Source organism: Hevea brasiliensis, unplaced genomic scaffold (assembly GCF_030052815.1).
Source record: "Hevea brasiliensis isolate MT/VB/25A 57/8 unplaced genomic scaffold, ASM3005281v1 Scaf39, whole genome shotgun sequence".
In the NCBI taxonomy this organism is placed as follows: Eukaryota; Viridiplantae; Streptophyta; class Magnoliopsida; order Malpighiales; family Euphorbiaceae; genus Hevea; species Hevea brasiliensis.
Genome location: NW_026614906.1, coordinates 29,891 through 36,319, shown reverse-complemented (window position 1 = coordinate 36,319; position 6,429 = coordinate 29,891). Strand labels below are relative to the sequence as shown.

The window sequence follows — 6,429 nt, the reverse complement described above, 5'->3', positions numbered from 1 at the left end:
GCATTTTGGTCATTTCACCCCTAGATGTAAATTTTGACTTAAATGTCAAATTAAAATTTGAAAATAGAATAATTAACATAAATTAATTTTATGAATTTGAAATTGAAAAATGAGAAGAGAAAGAAGAAGAAAAGAAAAGAAAAGGAAAGAAAAGAAAAGAAAGGAAAGAAAAGAAAAGAAAGGAAATAGATTTATGAAATTTAAAAACAATAAAGTACACATAAATATATATATATATAAATAACCACAAGAGACAAAACCCACCAACCCTCTTCTTCTTCCTCTTCTCTCTCCCTCCTTGCCGTCTCCCTTGCTCTCTCCCTCCCCACCATTGTTATCAAGCTTAAAGCTTGATTTCCCAAGCTTTCACTCCCCAAAACCCATAGTCCCCTTCATTAAAAATTTAGCCCACATCATAAGGAAGCTCTAGGTACCCATAGGAAGAAGGAAAGTTGAAGTTTTGGGAAATTTTCCAAGTTGGGTCACAAGAGGTTAGTGCTTTTCCCCCTTCCTTCTTCTTTAATACTTGAAAGTGACTTGAGATAAGTGGAAATTTCAAGAAATTAACAAGAAATTCATGAACCCATGATGTCCCCAAATTTGGCAGCCATGAAATGTATTGGGCTTTTATTTCAAATAATGTAAATGAGTTTAGAGATGATGATTGATATGATTATATGTATGAGAAGTGAAAAGGGATTGAATTGATTGAGTTTGAAACTTGGAAATTAGGGTTTGTGTACATGACTTGGAGATTTTGTGTAAATGCTTGAAATTTGACCTAATTGGGATGAGATTGCTGCTTATAGAAGTGTATTGCATGCAAATTGAAGTAAGGAAGTTGGAGGAGATTGAGTTTTGGAAGTGTCAATTTTCTGTGGGTTTGGACTCAATGAGTCCAGTGGGTTTATTGACCCATAACTGAAAATGTGTGACTCCAATTGGTATGAGGCCAATTGGAGGTGAAACTAGACCCAAAATAGCCCATTTTCCATGAAGAAACCATGCCCAAATTCTGTCCAAAACTTGAGCTAAATACTGCCCAAATTCGGATTTCCCTGCAACCCAACCAAGAAAATGACCAAATGAACAGTACGTGTTCATTTGGTCATAACTCTCTCTATACTGGTCCAAATGACCTAAACTTTTAACCATGGAAAGTTTAGACATAGGGATACACTTTTCATGAAGACCACTTAACCCAGTTTTGCCTTTAACCAATTCAAATTGTTAGCACAAATTGGGTCACTGAAACTGCCAACCCAGAAAATGACCAAATGAACAGTACGTGTTTATTTGGTCATAACTCTCTCTATACTGGTCCAAATGACCTAAAATTTTAACCATGGAAAGTTTAGACATAGGGCTACACTTTTCATGAAGACCACTTAACCCAGTTTTTCCTTTAACCAATTCAAATTGTTAGCACAAATTGGGTCACTGAAACTGCCAACCCAGAAAATGACCAAATGAACAGTACGTGTTCATTTGGTCATAACTCTCTCTATACTGGTCCAAATGACCTAAAATTTTACCCATGGAAAGTTTAGACATAGGGCTACACTTTTCATGAAGACTACTTAACCCAGTTTTGCCTTTAACCAATTCAAATTGTTAGCACAAGTTGGGTCACTGAAACTGCCAACCCAGAAAATGTCCAAAAATACTGTTCCTTTGGTATGCTTGACTAGTTTTGGCAAAAATGCCATAACTTGGTCTCCAAAGCTGCAAATTGAGTGAAACTAGTGCCAAAAGTTTTATAAGACACAGAACAACAATTTTTATGTTTTGACCAAGCTCTAGAAACCATTGCATCCTAGGGAAAATATTAGCCAAAGTTAGGAATTAAAATCTGGAAAATGTTAAGTTGAACCCAGAATGCCATTTGATACCCGTGTGTTCATTTGGCCATAACTCCCACTAGGAAATTCCATTTGAGATGTGCCAATATGATCTGGAAACATGATACTTAGGGCTACAACATTGATTTAGACACCTTTGCCAAATTCCAAGTGTAAAGACCCTAAAAAGAGGGTCAAACATACTACCCTGAAGTTAGTTTTTGCCCTTATAGGACTGAGAGTCCAGGTTAATACATTGACCATAACTCACTATACCAAGCTTGAAAAATTATGAAATTGTACCTGGGAGTCCCTAAGACATAGAGAAACATATCTTGTGAAGGAACCTAAGTCTAAAAATGACCATAAAATGATCAAATGACTGGTTAAAGTTTATTGACCAGGAATTGTAAATTTTGGACAGCTTAGAGGCAAACGGACCAGTTATGGTATTTTGACCATAAGTTGAGTTCTATAACCCCAAATTCAGTGATTCAAAAACTGAAATTCAAGTTTAAACATAGAGGAGAAATTGTTATGAAGGAAGTGTGACTAAATAGACATCCTAACCTAGTCAAATTCCTAGATAAAGATAACACATCAACATGAACCTAAAGAAAGGTTCATGGGAAAAATGCTATATATGATAATTAAAATACTCATAAGGATAATTAAATATTAAAAATGATATGAATATGTAAATTGGGACTAATGTCCCATTAATATGAAATTAATGGTACCAATGAATAGTACCATAAAATAGTAACAGTGAATAGTGCTAAAATAATTAAAAATGTTTAATTGCCCATAGTATACCTAGACTTATTTATTTAGTTTGGATAAATTGGTATACCAATTAGGGACCACAGATAGCAGTACTGCTTATAGAGCAAATCATGAACTGACAATATATGTCTGGTATGATTGTTCTCTGAGCTATATGCCTACTTATCGCCATTGTGCCTACTTTATTTACGGCTTTACAAGCCCGACAATGAGTCTCGTGCCCGATACCGCCTCGTGTGTCACACCCTACCCTACGTAGGCATAACATGATCCCGTAGTATACCTAATGAATTACCAACTCCGTCTCATGATAACCCATTAAAATACACTACAAGGGATTTTCAAAACTTTTCTTACTTCTTTTACGATGGTGAGCACTATTTACAGTGTTAAAACCTTTTGAATCAAGTGATAGAATTGACACATTTGATTAATTTGGAATTTCTGTAAAAATTTTGGCAGAGTGCCCTCTGTATTTTGGATAAAACAGTTCTTCAGAAAACCTGTAAAAAGCACTTCAATATGTATTTGCAAATCTCAACTCCAACATATTTCTCAACACAACATTTTTCTCAACTCAAATCATGATGATTTTTCAAAAACTGAGATACAAGAAATATAATACAAAACTATTCAAGTAAATGAAATCTCAAATTTACATTCACGATAATTTACATTTAATTACATACCAAAATATTTTACAAGAGTTTTTATACAACTGCTCAAATAATTTACATACATATTATTACATGCATACATCAAAACCTATGTACATGGGTATACCTATGATATACCTGGAGCTTATCTGAAAGTGTCCTCAAAGCAACTTAATCACTGCTCTATGCTCTTCTTACCTGCGACAGCATGCAAAGCTATCGCTGAGTGGTGAACTCAGTGGTGCACAACTATAATTTAAAATATAGTACAATATATATTGACAAATTTTACAGTAAATAATTTGAGAATCTGAATACTGATCAAATTTCACAACTCAAAATATTCATTGCCAATAATGTAAATCATTTGTATAAATGACTTGGAGCACAAAATTCAATTTATCAAATCATGACTATCCATTTAAGTAATTCCAACAAAATCAGTTATACATAAACCATAATTGAAATCACCATTCCTTACCATTCAAAAGCCTTTCTGTATCTCAAAATCATTATGTATCTCAAAAATCATACTGTATCTCAAAAGTCATTATGCATCTCAAAAACCATGTTGTATCTCAAAAATCAATCTTTATCTCACTAACTATGCAAGACTAATCCGAAAGGGCCATATTCGATGTGATTCTAACTCCCTATGGTCGGGGAGGTCGAATCAGATTCTAACTCCCTATGATCGGGGAGGTCGAATCATCGTGCACAGTACCATCACAATAATGAATCTTCCGCAAGGGCCATAACGATAAAATAAACTTAGATCTAACTTCAAATCAGAGGAAAATCTAAGCCTGTGCACGTACCATGGTAATCAAAACACAACTAACTCCATTGTCTTCTCAACAAATGAGAGAGACGGGTAATAACCTAGTCAAGCATCTATAGTGAGATATAAAACAATATCACAATCCTTTTAGTGAGCATAAATCACAATATAATTCGATTCAAATTCAATTTCAATATCCAATAATTTTTATGCTCATCACAATTCATATCATAATTTTGCATTTTTCCATGAAAATTACTATCACAATTCAAAACATATTCTATCATAATTTTCCAAAACATAATTTATTCAATCCATAACAATGCTTAATACTTGTGGAAATACCATTTCACAAAGCTAAATTCATACATACTATAACAATTTTAATAATCATTGAATTAAATCCAATGCTTGTTAAACATAATACATAAGAAAAATGTCATTTAATCATACAAAATCAGTTAAAAACTAGTTGTGCACAAACCTCTGATGACTGTCTCTCGGTCTGGACTCAGTGTTTCCTTCCCTTTTCCTGAGTCTTTGGTAACTGAGAAACACAATTTGAAGTGTTTCAGTACTAAATTAAATTGTCTCTAACGATAATATTCGATAAACAATTCACTGAATACCTTTATTTGCTTAATCACCTAATATACCGACCCTCAATGCGTTCTAGGTAAATTAGGTTTTAGTGTCATTAATATGTCACATTCGATAGGGTTTTAGGGTTGGTACGTTTTACCAAAGTCATTTCCTTGTTCAGTGCATTTTAATGCAACTTGCTAGATTCCGGGATACTAGTTTGACCTAGCCGGACGGCCTAGTTCCCTCGGTTTTCGGGTTTCGGTCAAAACTACAAACTTGTAGATCTATGTCTTATGGACCGCGGTGCAAAATTTCAGGTCATTCCGAGTTAAGTAGACCAAGTTATGGTCATTATACTATTGCTGGTCAAATGGTATCAAATTAGGTCAATTTGGTCAACTCTGGTTCGGCCAGTTTTTGGACCCGAACTTGTGCATGTTGTTTGACTTGCTTATGATCATTTCTGGGCTTTGGTGTCTTCATAAGACTTGTAGGTATGGGTCTTAACTATTCATGGTTAAAATTTCAGGTCAATTGGACCTGGTTTGAGTGAGTTATGGCCTAAACACTCACTGCTGCCCAATTGGTCATTTTTCAGGTCCTAATTGCACCTAATCCGAATTGGTCATTTTCTTAGGTCACCTTGCAAGCAGAATTTTGGTATGTTTTCTCAATGAAAGTTGGCACATTTTTTGCCTAGTTCCACCTCCAATTGGTCTCATACCAATTGAGGTTACACATTTAAACTTATTGGCTAAAATGTACACTGCCCTTGGTTACTTTGCTTAACACACATCAATTACACACATTTACCTTGCAATTTGTTTACTTCCCTACCAATCTGTTTTGGTACATTACCAAAAGCATATTCTACTTTACACTAACATTACTTTGGGCAGATTACAATTACCCTCAACACACCAAATATAATTCACATTTACAAGTTCTAAGTACCATTACATACACACCTAACCATTACAAATCTTACATACACTTTACAATATCAATCTCCATACATATCCATCAATCCTTCTAGGTCAATATTCTGCCTACACTTCCATGAATACATACATTTACTCAAGTGTTCCCAAGCTGTCGAAAATTGTCCTTCAACATCAAAGTGCCCTACAATTTACCAATTCCCATCCAAGTGCATAAATCACCATATATATGTGAAATAATTCACTAGGATATTAAATCACCATGATCAACATTATTTCTCATCAATTATATGCATAATAAATCATTAAATGCGTGACCCCATGGCTGTCCAAAAATGGCTATCTCAATAACTATTTAAACTTTAAAATTTCCTTCTCAAAACTAACACCCATAACATGAACATAAAGTTTAACAAAGGAATTCTCAAAAATGTAAACTTACCTTTAATTGTAACTTGCTAAACCTTCACCAAACTTCTCAAATTTGGTATCAATATCTTCCTTGTGATGTGGGGACAAAAATTAATTAAGATAAGTAAGGAAAATTTAGCTTAAAAATGGATGGAGTGTGGCATGGAAGTGGGCTGCAGCTCAATTGGTAAGAGGCGAGTAAAACCGTGAGGTGATATGGGTTCGAATCCTAGCTCTGCAGGGCCAAGGGATTAACTCCACCAAAGCGGACAGTACTGATTTGAGTTGCAGGCCCGGCCTCTAGAAGGGTACGCTGGCAAGAAGGCTCACTAGAGGGGCTTGAGCTGGGGCCCCCTAAGCCGGGGTGTGACAATAAAAAGGCTCAATTGGTAAGAGGCGAGTAAAACCGTGAGGTGATATGGGTTCGA

At 35.0% G+C, this 6,429-nt stretch overlaps 1 long non-coding RNA gene across 1 annotated transcript; it reads right to left on the bottom strand.

Moving 5' to 3' along the window:
- Nucleotides 1–3,265: 3,265 nt before the first annotated feature.
- LOC131177275 (uncharacterized) lies at nucleotides 3,266–4,660 on the bottom strand. Its single transcript, XR_009146857.1, has 2 exons — nucleotides 4,549–4,660; nucleotides 3,266–3,481 (listed from the first exon to the last, which is right to left on the bottom strand). It is a non-coding gene; the product is annotated as an uncharacterized LOC131177275 (long non-coding RNA).
- Between the last annotated feature and the right edge of the window lie 1,769 nt (nucleotides 4,661–6,429).